The 16690-nt window shown below is 48.5% G+C and overlaps 2 protein-coding genes across 4 annotated transcripts in view; one reads left to right on the top strand and one right to left on the bottom strand.

Annotated features, from left to right (window-relative positions):
• The window catches only part of cher (filamin A protein cher), a 129482-nt gene that overhangs the window by 16311 nt on the left and 96481 nt on the right, over positions 1 to 16690 (top strand). The window lies entirely within an intron of this gene.
• The window catches only part of LOC126521752 (uncharacterized), a 136668-nt gene that overhangs the window by 39678 nt on the left and 80300 nt on the right, over positions 1 to 16690 (bottom strand). The window lies entirely within an intron of this gene.

Below are 16690 nucleotides of genomic sequence, written 5' to 3'. Positions count from 1 at the left end.
AGTATGCGACATCCGTTGAAGGTCCAAAGTTAATTCGGTCGGATATTCGTCTTCCTGTCTTCACGGTATGCTGTTAACTTCACTCGTGCAAAAGTTCAACGACGTCGTTCTTGGACGCGTGTAAATTCGTGCGCACAGCGCCGACATTCCCGAACAACCTGCACTTGCTGTCCCGCCGCTATTACATCGCGCTCGTATCCGTTCCGCGCTCGGGAGCAGCTGCGGCACCTGAGGAGACGGCTCATCGTACCACGTGAGAGCCGCCTCGGTGCTGGCCGGTGCGCAAACAGGGCGGTGCCGCTCGCCGACCCGTCGAGCTTGAAAAGCGCGCGCTTTCCCGCTCGCTGCACGTGTCCGCGCACCGCCAAAAACAGGGCGTCGGCGCGAATGCGCGCGCGGCGCATCGCCGCGTTGAATGAATGAATCGAATTTCGCGGTTTTACGCGCCAAAACCACGATCTGATTATGAGGCACGCCGTGGTGGGCGACTCCGGATCGATGTTGACCAGCAGGGTATCTTTAACGTGCCCACAATACACGGGACACGGGCGTTTCTCTCTCTCTTTTTTGCGCATTTCGCCGTCATCGAAATGCAGCCGCCGTGGCCGGGATTCGATTCCGCGACCTCGTGCCCATATCGGCGCAACACGCTGTAGCCGCTAAGTCGCCGCGGTTGGAGGCGTGTCATCGTTCTTCGCCTCGACAAGCCTCACACATCGCTTTCGTCCTTGTGACGTCGCTGCGAATGAAGTCTCACCATCTGCATCCACCTGTTTTTGGAGTTTGTACTTCGGCGTAGCTTGTGAGCGATGCAGTAGGTAAACATAAAGATTGCGTGACAATAAAATTCTGACCTTTGCGGTGGATAAACATACACATTCCATGAGATTGCTCGTCGCACGCGTAGGATGAAAGTAAACAAAATCGTACGCGTCGCCGTTATGTAAAGCATTTATTTACCGCTTCCAGAATTAAGCTTCGCGTCACGCAGATTCCAACATGTGCGTTAGACCTATAATTCTCTTTTATTTTTCTTAGTTGAAGGGGTTTTGCCATATATGGTGCAATGTTTTATATGTATATCTATGGTGTAACAGCCGTATTGTTCGTGTATGAATTCAAGACGGGGCGTTTTGTGGTATTTATTGCTGGCACAACCAGCGATGGCAGATCAACACGACATTGTTGAGAAGGTCGGCTTGCAAAATAAACACGAGAGCGTTTCGGTTGTGAGTCTGGACGTGTCCATATTAATCAGCGAGCATCTGCTTCCGCCAATGGGAAGGGACATAAAGCTTGAAGTGGGCTTACATAAATTAGTAATAAATTTAAAATAATAGAATTTAAAATAAAATGGACATATTGCATGCATTGGGTCACGAGTACACGTGGCAAATGCTGTAATGGCCCAACCCGATTCACAGCCTTCCATGCACAAAACTGACATATATAACAATGTGCGTGCCTGCAATATTCGATGTCTCAGGCTTGCTTTGCTTTTACATTTGCGACAGTGTCAATTTTCTCCAATATATCTTCTCGAAATAGCTACACTAGTGCTAAGGAGAGGTTATCGAATCTTTGGCTGATGAGAGTTAGATAGAATTTTCATCTCGTGTAATGCGTCACACTGCGATAAACACAACGAACCGCTTTCTTGTGACGTTTTCAGCTTTCGGAAGGTTTGCCTAATCGAACGCTTGGAGAAAGAACGCACGAAGGCGTAGTAATGAGATATCAATAACTCCAGTTAAGGTCATCCGGTGCGTTTTCATTATCCATAGCTTGCGTGAATTACCCCGCATACTCCGGCGCACGAGCTTTCCTTTCATTAATGCTATAGTTCCGCATCATAAACTTAGTATGTAATGCGAACTGCGAAAATCGATCAGATACGAACGAGCGCAACGCGTTTCGTTGAGTGCATTAGAGCCACGAAATCGAATTTGCATTTCGACAGAGGATGCTAAATTACAGAAAGCTAAGCAGCAGTCTAAGCTGCTTCCCGTCTGCACAACAGGTGCGAAATCTGATGGCGAAGAAAGTCTGTACTCGTCGGCGTCCAATGGCCTGTTCCCGTCAGTCTCACAGGTGGCCGTTGTCGCATGACACACGCGCGTTCATGCTCTTGCACATCCGCATACGTTTGCCGTTGGCGCATGTGCCACGAGAAAAAAAGAAAATGCGGCTTATACGCGCCCGCGACCGACGCTGTGCACATGAGTCAGCCGCAGAGAACCAGACAGGTTTTTTTTTTTCCCCGCGAACCTTCTGGTTAACACGTACGTCGCGCTCGAGCTTGACAACTGCCGATGTTGTTCGCACGCGTTTTCGACCACTGAAGGCGGTGCATTTAATACTTTCACCATACGGCGAGTGTACGTACGACGTCAGTCAGTAGCGCCTTCATTTTTCTTTACTTCTCGAAGCTCCCCTCCCCAACTTTCAAGTGCAAAAACAAAAAAGACAGAACAAAACGCGGACAAGCCCATCTTCGGGACGAAGCGATGTGCCGGCCTGGAATCGATCCTAACTAGCGCTAAACGTACAAGGACATACATAAGAACGACAACACGCGGCGACAGCGCTAGCACCGTGTGTTATTGTTGCTATATATGTCATTGTATTTTTAGCGTTACTTAAGATCCCAGTATGACAGACCAACAAAGCCCGAATTGCTGCCGATATGTCGGCGCGCACTCGGTGTCAAGCTGCGGGAAGCACTGGCGGCTTCGTTTCGCCACGGATATATCGAGTAGGCCTTCACTGCAAAACACGAGTCCCTGCATCGTGGCGGCTTCGTGACTTCGCGTTCGTTAGCCACGGGTTATAGCTGGAAGGCGCGTGTGTCTTAGCACTTGACAGCTGTATAGTATACGCTCCCTGTAATGTCACGGCACGCCACACTTGTGACGACCTTGTATACACAGCGCGCGCAAAGTCGTCTTTCGTCTCGGAAAGTGAGCTGCGATGTGTCGCAAGGGGTTCGAAGTCACTGCATTGCGGCGAAGTAGCTAACTAGACAGGTCTTCGACTCATCTATCAGGTTGTTCTTCTGACAAAAGGAATAGTGTGATTTTCTTGGTCGCTAATGCCAGCCTGTCGAGCCCGTAGCCGTATGGGTAGCACTTCGTCGTTTCCTTTCTTGTATCCGTGCGCGTGCAATCGCAGACTGTGCAAGTTCCGTCACCACCGGGAGAGACGTTGCACAATCCAGACCATATAAGGTTTTATCGGCGTATGGGGATCGAATGTAAGCAGCTGGGCGCGTTTATTCACCAGCCATACATCAGGATTTCGAACCGGTTATGAAACTTCCCGTACGGCGTGGCATAAGGGGCCGTCGTCTACCGATGCTCGACAGGCTTTGCTATTGGAAACGAGGCCAACGGCAAAATCTGTCGGCGGCGGCAAACGCTGTGGAACAGAACGCTACACTTAGCATATTCGGACTGAGATCTGAAACTCATATTACCCAATATCCTGAGCACTCCGAGCTCTTGCAGGAACATTCTTTTTAATTCTACCGATTGATTTTTCTTTTAAATGAATAATCTATTTTACGAGTGCTTTGTTTGTTCCCAAGAAAGCCCACGTGTTTCCCACGCACACCTTTTCACGCAACATCTTCTCTAAAGCTGTTAATGTGCCCATCCCGAACGTGTGAATTATACCGAAGCCTTTACAAGCAGGTAACAGAGAAGATCACATAATTTAACCTCGTGTCCGCACCAAATCGGTTTATTTCTCCGGCCTTCTGCTTACAATATTTGCCCCTGAGAGTAAAGCAACAAATTACTATAGGCATGACATGTCATCGTTACACGCGACATTCAGGCATGTCCCGCAGCCTGTTCGGAACGCAATATTGCAGTTAAGTTGCTTCGTACTACAAACAGGAGTAGCTCAGGAAATCTGATATATTAAAAATAATAATAAGGCAAACCACGGTAGTGCGAGACAATACGAACAAGGGGATGCACAAAGCGGCTAGCGTCGAACAAACATTTGCTCATATATAAGAATCAGTGTAGACTGCAACGTATGGTTTAACCAAGCAATGCATACGTCAGACGACGCTATTAAACACACAGAAACAAAGACAGACACACACATGCATTCACGCACTGTACACTTAATATCACACCCTTCCTTCGCCCCGGTTTTCAGAACCGACTGCATTGATTTATGGGGTTTAAGCTCCCAAAGCAATACACGGGGTTTGCACGAGATACTCTGTAGTGAAGGTTTGCGGGTCAAGCTTGACAACTTGAAATTCTTTAGCTTTCACTCAAGGCTCGAAATGCTTGCGCCCATCGGACTGAAGCCACCGCTGCCGGCAAGCGAACCCACGACCTCGTACTTAGCAGCAGCATAACACAATAGCCATTGACCCATCGCGGTGGGTAAGATTAGAGTATAAATCATCTGGGTACTTCATTTAGAATTCGAAAGCAATTCTAAAGTTATCCCCAAGGAAACGGGTGATTTTCTTTAGAGTGTGATATTAGATTGCGACTTCGATTGCGACTTTCCAGTGTCTCGGGTTCTCCGGCATGCTACCCTCTCTGGTCAAATCATATGTGCATACTGAGCGCTATTCACAAGATAGAGAAGACACGGGAGGAAATTAAGTCAGTGCTGATGTTATCTTCCCCCCCATCTTCCTTTTCACCGTGCCCGGCTAGCGGCATTAGTCCTTTCTGCTCTGGACGTGCAGCGATGTTCAGGCGGAACAAATGCCGGCACCGCCTGCTAGGCTCACACCAATTGAACAACACCACAACTACCATCTTCTTGAATTGTCCACGCCGTACAGCCATGCGTCCATCATACGAAAGTTCTTTATACTGTTATCTGGGACAAAATATTTATTCGGAGAATCCGTCCTACCCTTCCCAGACAGTTGCGTGTTTGTAAGCGCTCGGCGGCAGTCTCTGACCGCGAAGGGCTTCAGTGACAAGAGCCAGTCTTTGCTCGTCGCTGATGCCCCGTTATCGGTGTCACGGAGGTTATTTCAACCCTTAACACAGTGAAGACCCGTGTCTGAGTCTTGGCACGTTGCCCAGGCAGGTGTTATCGCTTCGTTACACATTGACGGTGCTTGTCACTTCGCGATAAAGCCTCAGCGCGGCTCCAGACTCTCAAGCCTCCGCGGCGATAGAAAATTCAAATGGGAGCGCCGCGCGGGTAACAATGCCGACAAACGCGGTTAGCAAACTCCGCTCAAATTCAGAATTATGGCAACAGAGCGAGAAAAAAAAGGTACCAAGCTTTAGATAAGAAGCTAACGGTCGTTCTCATGACCGGAACAGGTCGTCGCCGTCAGCGTAGGCATCTCTGCACGCCGGATGCCTAAGTTTCCTTCCTCTTTTTTTCTTTTGGGCGCCTGCTTTGTGCGTAGATTTCTGTCGGCTTCCTTTCAGGCACCTATAGAGGAATTTGCGTCACCACTGGCACATATGTGAATCGTTGGGTAAGAAAGTGGCTGCCGATTGGGGGCGCTGGTTTCTTCCTGTACTGGATACCGCTTGAAGTGCCGGTGGCGCGCGCTAAGTGAAGTAAAATATTGCTACCCGTTCATCACTCCACACAGAAACGGGTGACAACTGACAAGAACAGAGTTGGGGCTTCAGTGGGGTGCTTGGTTCGCACGACATTTAATGCAAAGAACGTGAGTAGAGCTAAAAAAATGTGAACAATGAAAAAGAAAAGCTCTGACCACGTGCTGAATCTTAGGGAAGTTAACGCGACAAAAGTAGACGCATGCAACAGAAGGGAAGGCGAAGACAAGTGCTCGTCCTTGTCTCCCCTTCTTGTGCGCGTGTCTACCTTTGCGCTAATTTCCCACATCAACTATGCAAGGCCAACTATAGCCTTCAGAATCAGACAACTCCCGAGCGTTGTCATACGTTTTACTCACGACGTTCCATCGCTTTACTTTCTTTTCTCTCCTTGTGCGTTTTCAGCCCCAGCCGCTTACAATACCTTTAATATCAGCCAGCCAAAGGCTCAGATACTCGCGATAGTCTCCGTAACGCAGTAGAGTCAGGTGTCACGTTGCCGAGGAAGTCGGCGCGCCTCGTGGCGTGGGAAACACGACGGAACACTGTGCCCTCCCATGCTCCAAACATCGCGGCGGTTTGCATTTGGCTGCGTATAGCCCATGCTGTAACGATAACGTACGCTTAATTGGTTGACGATACAAAACAAGATCAAAACGAAGCAGACACTCCCAAGAAATTTGAAGAAAGTGCCACGAGAAGAGCTTAGAGGGAATGACGTCCTCACGAAAGCATGGAATCCATTGGAATTTTACATTTCTCGCTCATTACGTAGGAATTGAAGGAAACGAAAGAGCTGACGCTCCTGCAAGCCTAGCGCTGACATGTGTCCCAAAAGTGAGAGCGCCAAACATTTGTCAGAATTCTAAGGATGCAATCCGCAATCAATTCAGGGCAGTCCACAAGACTCCACATCAAGCCTATGTGATCCATTGACTTACTGGCGAGGAAGCGACGCTGTTGTACCGCATCACAACCGACTCCGCGTACGGAACTCCGGCTTGGTTATTCAAGACTGGACGTTGCGCTTCCACCCCGCTCTGTGCCTCCAGTGGTGATATCCGTGACACCTAACATTTCATTTGGGTATGCGTGCAGTTCGACACAGAAAGAAAAGCGATGGTCCACAGCCTGCAAAAGAATGGTTTTTCGCACAGGACCTTAATTTTGAATACGTCGTTTTACCCGGAGGGCCCGCGGCAATCAGGAAGAGAGTGCAACGACTGTTGATTGCCTTCCTGCGAGACACGGGGTTCATCGGCACCTGGTGACACACCCATGATCTCATATTATAGGAGGCTCAGGCGGAACAATTACCCGCTACATATGCCAGGCTAACACCACCTGCTGCAACCTCACCACCACCACCACCACCACCACCCCCGCCTCCTGACGAAGGGACTCCGGCTTTTGGAGATACACAGGTTTCACTTCCATAAACATGTTCAGTACTCACGAGCTCTTTCCCAAATAATATCTCTCCTCCACGTTTGACCTTCCCTGCCCTGTATGTCATGCCTGCAAGCCACAGTGCAAGTAATAGTCTGTATACGCCAACATCGACTCGGTTTCGAACGTGTCTGCACGTATATAGCATACGCCTTGACAGCTAGCTTCTCCGCAGTAATGGTGCCTGTGGGGAGAAGCCTGCTTTCGTCATTACCTTTGCTCTACAGGCCATAGCCAATATGCTATTTCGAACTATCCATTTTTGTCGTTAACGACGTTACCACGTTCACAGCAAGCCGTCGTCAGAGATAAATTCCTTTGAGCCGAGATAAAATCTAGATCGTCTATATTCCAAGGCAGGCGCTGAAATGATTACCGCATCGGGATAATTCTGTACCTATACTTGCACCGACAGGATGCGCTAGCTAGTGAGTCGCAAAGAGACGGAGAGTGAGATGCACGCACCTTATGCCGAACGCCTAATAGTGATCGTGCTTCCCAGTGGCAGTGCATCGATGAAACAAGTGGCACGTATCGATTATATGGCGGAGCAACTTGAGTTGATGTAAAATAGTGCTGAGACGAGTCTGAATGCTATAGAAGTTTGAAGACACATATCAGACATGTCGGCAGCAATTCGGCGGTTGTCAAAAATGGACCTAGCACAGTCGGAGGACAATAGGCGGTTATGAGACACACTTATCGGAACGCAGGACACAGAATACATAGAACATAGGAGATGCATACGTGACACATAACACACAGAAGACATGCAAAGTCAGATACATCCGGTATGACGCGCCGTCCTATATGCGAGGCGTGGCGTGTTGGAAAAATGGCCACTCCGATTGTAAGACCCTGTGTTCTACTAGTTTTATGCTGTATTTAGTATGACTACGCTTAACCCCACCTGTAACAATGACGTTGCCACCCCATCCCCACCATACTCGCCACGTACGTCGAATCGCAAACGGCATCGTGCCATGTTTTTCTTCTTTAAAGTGAATAAACACGCGCGCGTCAAGACCGTTCGATGCACCGGACGATGCGTCGGAGAGGCGGCTACTCGGGCTTTGGCACCTTTTGAAACCTGCTGGAAGGTTGTTGGAAAACACGTTCGATGCATTTCTTGGCACGACTGGTGGGACGGCGAATCGTTTGACTTTTGGCACGCGACTTATCGCTCAAGGAAATGAGGGGCTCCGGCAAAAGAGTAGACATTTGCGAAAAAGCTGTCGGCTATACACCATTGTGCATCTCGTCACACGGTAGTACAAATAACACGCCTCCTCTTTTCGACGAGGGTATAATCACACCGCGCAGTGAACATCGCGTCACATATCCCTCGCCAGGATCGCGATTCACGCGCGGGCGTGCCTTTTACGAAGTCGCTTAGGCGGCGATCGCGGAAACCCGATGCAAGACTGACGCGGAATGCGGCGTCCCGGGCAGGCGCGCGCCTGTTTTGCGTTTGACTCATCGCTGTCTGCAAACTGCCGAGCAAAGGCGCGAGGGAACGCAAGGCAAAGCGGGCCACGCAGCAATAGGCCGTATATACCTTCTCTGCAAAGCGGACGACGAGCTTCTATGTGAACGCGCACGCTTCGGCTGCCTTTCTTTACGAGCCCCCATCAACTTAAAAGAAAAACAAAGCGACCCCGCAGCCGCCGTAGACAGAACAGTCTGGGGCGACCGGGAAAAACAACAAAATAAAGACGCCGAGCGAGGAGGTGAGCGGCATAGCGAAAGCGAGAAAGCGGTCGCCGCGAAGCCGTGGCGAACTTGATTTTAGTTTTCGCTTTTATAAGCTTCGCGTCTGGCTTGTTGCCCTTGGTCGCGTTGGCCAGCGAGCCCGTGCGATGGCCATTCAGGCGTTTGCTGGCGCACGCGAACTGCGAGCGCTGAATACCTGCAAGCGGCGGCTGCTCGTTGAGGCCTATGCACGTCCTTTACTTGCGATGGGAAGTTATATATACACGGCCGTTCGATAGCAACAGTTGGAGCGGCCGCTGTCTTTGCACTTCTTCGTGAAGGCTCTTGTCTGAAGCCTCTCATGTGTCATATGTGCCTCGGGAACTTTTACTGTCGACAGCAAGTTATACTTTGTATTTGCACTGCTTCGTGCCATTTTATCTGAAGCTTCTTGGCGTCCTATGTCTAAACACGCAATTTCGAGCTATTATTTCTCAAATTGTGGGACGAAGTACATGGGCGTTACAGTTACTTTCGTGCTTCAATGCATAAAAGAGCGTATTGTTTAAAAATGGTGGAACAGTGCATTTTTACGGCGAGCATGATGGCGCATATCTCCAAACTGGTGTCATTGTGGAAATTCATTCCAAATCGATACGCCTTGCAAGCTCACCGGCTAGAATTCGTGAATTGCAATATGTGCTGTAGAGTAACTAATGAAGAGATTAATTAGTGATTTTGTTAATTAGTTGCATATGTGTTTCGATTTCTCGTGCAAGTAATAATCCAGCTCAAGCGCTGGAATTATGTTATCTGCAACAAGCGATTTTTGAAATTTTCGGAAATTTAAGAATGATCACCCTTATACAAGGGTAGGGTTCGTTCCAAACCTCACAAATTGCACAATAAATAGTTCGGGGGCTAGTTAAGTTGGTCTGTTAAAAACTTACTTAAGCGCGTTGCTTGCATCTTTACCGTCACTAAAAACTTACAGCGGCATGAGAGATCGAGAATTTGAAAATTTTCAGTGAATTTCGTTACGTCCACAAATGTGAACTGCACGTCCTCGACTATCGAGAATGCTCGATACCCTTGAACACCGTCGACTGCTTCACGCGCAGTGTAGTTGTAAAAACGTCCCCCAACATAAGGCTTGACCTGACCTCCCCGGGCCTCACACTATCGCCCTGTTCTTAATGGCCTTTGTGTATCGGCAAGAATGCCATCGCGTGTTGCTGAAAACATGCGTTCACGTCGTTATCAACGAAGTGCGCCAAAGGGCCATCGATGCATCGACGCGTCTCAGCTACGCCGCGTATGTCCCAAAAACTAGACCAAAACAAGGCTATTTACTGGACTATAGCCAAGAACAAGTCCTAGCTTATGCAAGCCAGCAAGCTCTATTCGGCAATTATTTTAGTAGCTAGTTCAGTATAAAAACAAGCCTTTCTAACGATGAGATCGCGGTCTTGGGAAAAGTGTATATTTACCACATTTACGCTTCGTTACTTCACACGTGCTTTGTTTTAAACTATATATTCACCTATTGTTCCTCTTTTCTTTTCTTTTTGCTATCGCAAAAATGAGAATACATGATAAACATAACTGTTTCTGTGGGCCCACCATTCATTATTAGTAGTAGTATTCTTATACCGATGACGGTTCTGTTGAGAATAGAATCCTAATTTCTCGGTCACGACAGGCACAATAGCGTCGCGAAGCAACAGCAGTACGCTTCCTTCTCGGCACCTGGTACAGAGGGCGCGAGGATCAATCGGCACCGACTCCTTCCGCGCGAATTACCTATAATGAACTGGCAGCTGCGACTACAAGAGGCTGCAAGGAAGCAAAGCGTCCATCAGCGTACGTTGCACAGCGTTGTGACACGCAGTGGGCTCGGGTTGAGAACCGCAAAGGATTGTGGTGTGGTTGGTTTCAAAGAGAGTCGGCGCCAGTTTATTCAAGACGAGCGAATGTGACCTACACGAAACAAGCGCGCACACAAAAAAAAAAAACGAAAGAAAGAAAGAACAGAACGGTGCTTTTGTCGTAAATCTACCATCCATGCATCGTTCTGCAATAAACACAATGGCTCGCAATACACCACCGTTGTGAGAAAGCTTGAGTGAAATTTTTTCTTAGTCGTCATTAGCATTATAATCAACAGGCATTCACATTGCTTCGTAACGTTGTCGCAGCTCTTATTATACGAGTAACTGAGCCTATTCAAAATAGTACCGCCCGAAAAATTACCTAGCGCATGAAAAGCCTTCTCCCACCCATACCAGCGCAGATCCAAAGTATTTAAGCGTAAATGAATTCTTCGGAGTGTTGCTTTTATCCTTAAAGTTCAACAATTTGAACTTTTTATAGGGCGATCAAATACCGGCAGTTCCTGTCTATAAACCCTTTCAATTCCACCAAGCTCAATAGTCAAAGAGTTTGTTATAAACTGCTTAATGAGTTGTTGTTTTTGTTTACGTGCAGTGGCGTAGCAACAGGGGGGGCCGGGGGGCCGTGGGCCCCGGGTGCACGGGGCCAGTAGCGGGGGGGGGGGGGGGGGGGGGGGGTGTCATATACGTCTGAAGACACGCGAAAATTGTCGACGACATCCTCGCCTTCCTCGACTACACCCGGGGGGGGGGGGGGGGGGGGGTGACAGAAGAGCTAAGGGCCCCGGGTGCCAGACGACCTAGCTACGCCACTGTTTACGTGTCATTCCATTTCTCAGTTTTTTTCCTCAAGAATGCCATTGAATTTAAGATTATTCCGGCGCATCCAGTTGTTCAGATCATCCACGACTAGATGAGCTTGTCTCCAATTGCTTTAAGTTGAATGTTTTGCCAGGATAGGCGTGCTAAGTAGCAGCTTTTGCCATTCAGCTGTGACATTTCAACTTGAAACAAATTTTTATCACCTTCGTAACATACAAGAAGACGATAAGAACCAGCTTGAAGAGAAAATATGTCCCATAGCTGTCTTCAGATCTCAGCAGGATGAACAAATTCTCGACAAAAAAAAAAAGGAAAGGAAAGGAAAGAAAAGAAAAGAAAAGGCGGTCACGTGTTGTACGCGGCAGCCCGATTCACCTTTCGTAACAGTATAGCACCATTTTCGTGGAATGAGGAACGCCGATCACCGGCATCTTAATCGGTAACCAAATGCCCCGTCAGATAAAAAGGACGAAAAAGAAAGATGGATTCTTCTTTTGTATACGCTTGGATCACGTTTTCGCGACAGCTATTGAGACCACGCGGCGCAACTGGACGTCAGCCGGACATAGCTGTCGCGGAAAGGCAGGGCGGCCAGTTCGTTAGTGGCCGGCTCTCTTGGCTGCGAACGCGCACACACACGCCTTCGGTGCCAGCCGCAAGTGGCGGTTCGTTATGCACGAGCCGACTGAAGCAAGTGGGGCTGTGACTCGTCGCCCGGAGTTTGCTGGGGGCACGCACGACCTGCGTCCGCGCGTTTCCGTGCGGACGAAAGGGCGCTGAAGGCTGAAAGTCGATCGATACGCGAGGTGGGGCAGATAGCTTTGCTGTCGTTGTCTGGAGCAGCGCGCTTCTCAGGCGCACCGTTTTGATGGGCGAGCAAAAATCTGTCCGTCCTGCGAAGCCCTGTATATCTGCAAAATAAATTCATAATTGGTCAAGTTAACGCGTGTATTCGTTATAATAGTAGGTGATTGGTAGCGGTTGAAAAAGAAAACTGGTTACGTCGCCGTCGATGCGCCAAGGTCATAACAAAAAAAAAAAGGAAACTATGAGGAAAATAAGTAAGGCTGTGGTGCGGCAAAAAAGGAAAGCAAAAAAGAACGGTTGTGACGGCATTTCGGCTTAGTTGATAAGATATATCTGCAAAATCAATGCATAATTGGTCAAGTTAACACATGTGATCATTATAATAGTGTAATAGTAGACGGTTGGTAGCGATGGGCAGACACGCATAAGTTATCTAAATAAGTAAGCGAAAGCGAGGTATAGCAGCCGGGCCAAAGAATGCTTACGCATTAGTAGACAATTCTCAGAATTTCTGTAAATTTTTTCGGAGTATATTTGGGAGCACGTATCTGCTCGTTATGCACTACCAAGAAAACATTATTATGCATACTTTTGAAAGTTACTTGCGGGCCACTTTTGCATCAGTATTACGAACAGCTGTTTGCGATCTCCATTTGCCGGACATGCCTGAAACATTGAGACATCAAATGTGATGCGGCAATTGCATTCCTACTGAGGAATTAGCAGAGGTTGCATAGCCATGTCTTATGGTAGTGCATAACGCGGGCCATTACGTGCTCCGGAATAGGTCACACATGCAAAAACTGAGTTAAAAAACATTTTTTTTAAGTGTATATATGTACTGCAACAAGGTCATCGCATAGTGGGCTGGCAATTTAATCTTTATTTATTTCCTTTCACGCCTACGTTTCAGTGTGTACCGAGATGCGGATTACTCGGCGATAAAGAAAGCCGCGGTGGTTCAATAGCTGCTGCTGCTGCTCACGTGACGATGCCGCAGTGACATCGTGGGCAGTGACGGGGCACTGCGCTGTAGATGCACGTTAAAGAGCCCCGCGTGGTCAGAATTAACCCGGAGCAACTCACTCCGTTGTGCACAGATTATCTGTGGACACAGCTTCCAGCTTTCATTGTAACGTGTGAAAGCGCGCAAAACAAACAGACACAAATGGAAGAATACACGACAACACAGCGGCGTGTTGTCGCGTATTCTTCCATTCGTCTCCGTTTGTTTGCGCCGTTCCACACGTTAGAACGAATCGAAACCGTCTCGCCGTCTTGCTTTTGAGCTTTTGAAAAGGCTGTTGTTTCGAAGATTTCTACGGAATATGCCCGCAGGCTAGAAAGAGGAAAAAAAGAAATGTGTAAATCGAGGAAGCGGTGTACAAGGCGCGCACAGGCATCACGTAGACTGCATAAATATTTGTGTATCAGGTCACGCGGCACTGTCTAAACGCCAGTCAGATTGGTCAGCGGTGCGACGCCGCATCGAGTCTGTCCTGTCGGCGGACGGCGACCGTGACCCTCCGAACCGAGGGCAACCGCCGTTGACCCAAATACGGAGGCGCGCCGTGCTTTGTACACAGAGTGCTCCTTTCTTTTTCTCGTAATTTGTTTGTTCCTTTGATTTTGTTTCCTCTAATGCGTGCGACACGCCGTGCTCTCTGCCTTTGCCGCAAGTTTAATTCGCCGTGCGACCACCAAGCGGCCGTCGTTCTTTATTTTGTTTTTTTTTTCCTTCCGCGAGTTCGGCGAAAGGAAAAACCTGTCCTCTCGAAGGTCTTCGGCGAAGAGCGACTTAAATCACGCCGTGATGTAAAGAAAAGAAAACGAAAAGTTGGCACATTGGGTAGGGACGCGTTGCAAACGGTTCAGCTCGCTTTAAGGCCTAAAGACGCGCGTCTCGCGGATGCTTTCAAAGCGTACAGGTGCCGTGTCCGTATAGTACTCGTGGCAGCTCGCAGTGCAGCCAAGTCGGCAGAACTAATTTGAGCGTGACTGCAGGAATGAAGCGCCAAGCGGAACGGACACAAGTAAGAAATAGAAAAGACTCAATGTCCTACTTACGACTGATTTGTTGAAGGATGGAGGAAGAAACCTAAACCTACTTACATACTCAACAATTTTTTTTCGCTCTACTGCGCATTCCCATCTGCGAACTGCGATTGTTTGGGTGACAATGATATTGACGTCCCACTTACGCATTGCTCGCCAAGCTGAATGATCTTTCTATAGACTTCAGGATCAGCTTCACGTCAAACCATCTTCACCAAGCTCCACTAGTCTGCATAACTTGAACAGTCTGGAGGACGTCTTGTTCTACATCGAGTCAGGATTTAATTACAAAGCGCACAAAGTACATTGTTGAAGGCCACCCTCGCAAGAAATTTGTAAGACCACAGGTTGACGGGGCCAAGAGGCCGCTACCGGGAAACAACAGCAGTGAGTGCATATATAGGGCAACAACAGCAGTGAGTGCAGAAAAGTTAACATGAACACAAATGTGTTTGTTTGTTTGTTTGTTTGTTTGTTTGTTTGTTTGTTTGTTTGTTTGTTTGTTTGTTTGTTAAAAGGAATGTAAAATTTGCGTAAATAGATTTCGGGCTATGCTGCTCACGTAAAAAGTTGCGCTTCAAAGAGCATGCAACTGAACTCAGCCAGTATTTTCAGCTGCGTTCTTAGCGTACTTTGTCTCGCGAGAACAGCGGCGCGGTTAACAGAAGGCGCTGCAATAGAACAATTTGTGTTCTCAATGGATGAAAGGTTCGCTGCTGCCACTCTTTAGACAAGCCTCGGTGGCGTATAAATGTTTGGTACGTTTGATAAACATACTTGGATTCGGGTTAACCTCACATAGCTGCTCCGTCAGGCTTTGTTTAGACGACCTTAGTTTAGCTCGTGTGGCGAGTTACGGGAGGAAGTAGAATAAACGTTCGCGTATGGAATACTTGTATACCAGTAGGTGTAACAGCGGGCTAAATGCGGCTTCGGGCTTTTTGTAACCAGTGTTAAGCGTATGAAGAGCGACGTTTGAGTGAGTCGGTGGTGCTGGTATGACACATGTTAGTGTTATAGCGTTGTAAACATTTCGATAGGTTGCCGTATACCAAGTAGTCACGTTATCCTCTCATTTTTGCATCCTGCCTCTCTCGTAGATGAAATGCTTTCGCCACACATCTGTCACCCGATTTCACACCTCATCTAAGCCAGAGCGTCTGACAGAATAAAAAAAAAGAGAGAGAAGGCGAAAGAAAGGGGCGAAGAGAAGTTCCTTCTCCGAGCAGTTTCATATGCTCCGAACGTAGAAAGAGAAAAGACTGGCCCAACGGGGAGAAAGCCGAGACAGCGCGAAGGTCTAGTGATCTACTACTGCGCGCACACGGGTTGTTTGGGGAACGTCCGACAGCGAGTGGCGTGCGTTATGGCCTGCGCAGTCTCAGTCGGCGCGCTTCCACGGCGGCACCCACATCCACAAACAGCGCACGAACGAAAGAAAGTATGACGGTTCGCGCTCTCTCGCACGGTTCATACGAAACGCAGCCCGGTGCCAAGTTAAGGAACGAGAAGGATACGCACATGAAAATGACGAAAAATATATATAAAAGAAGAAAAGAAAGATGACGAAGAATAGGAAAGTAAGAAGGAAAGAAGAAACGAAAAGAAGAACGAAAGGAAGAAAAAGCAAAGGCGCCAACAAAAGAACATAAAAGGAAGGAAGGATAGAAGACCCGACGGCAAGGACCCCATCCGCCGTGGCTCCAACGGTATTACAACGGCAGAGCCGAGCTTTTCCTCGCGGTTCGGCCAGCCGGCAAGCCAGTCCCGGAGCCAGTTGGTCGGGCACAGCCGCTGACAGCTGGCAGCTTTCCACAATTCTGGCCGGCGTGTCTTCGGCGACGCGGCCTCGCCCTTATAACGCATGCACGTCAGGCCTGCACACAAGCACTGTCGCTGCTGCTTCACGGTCCGCCGGGCTCGCACGCTCTCGCACGTAGGCAGGAAACAATTAACTTGCTAATCTGTTTGCCGAGAGTGAGGAGTCGGTTCTCGCGATGCAGGAACCAGCTTCGCACTCTCCTTTACGCATAAGCCCGTTCTCTGCACATCTAGGAGATTACGAACATTTGACACCTGCTCGCACACCTGTATACGTGGGCTTCGGTGCGAAAAATGTTCGTTCCGGTGGAAAGCTTTAACGGATGAGAATCTGAAAGGAGAGGCCACGCCCTCTGGTCTTGCGGTTTTATGCCGAGGAAGTAGCAAACGTTTGACAACTCTTCAAGTGTGCGTTGTAGTGAATCAGGCAGAATATCGAATCCGCGGATGCGCTCAGACTTTAGACGGTTACTAGAGACGTCGCGTGAGAGGACTGTAAGGGCACGCCCGTGTGCAGATAAGAGACGTTTGCCGTGCAGTAGGTTTGTGCACACATCATATGTACTCGTCACACGGCTCGCTGACCAC

Source organism: Dermacentor andersoni, chromosome 6 (genome assembly GCF_023375885.2).
Source record: "Dermacentor andersoni chromosome 6, qqDerAnde1_hic_scaffold, whole genome shotgun sequence".
In the NCBI taxonomy this organism is placed as follows: domain Eukaryota; kingdom Metazoa; phylum Arthropoda; class Arachnida; order Ixodida; family Ixodidae; genus Dermacentor; species Dermacentor andersoni.
This window is presented reverse-complemented; position numbering and strand designations above follow the sequence as displayed.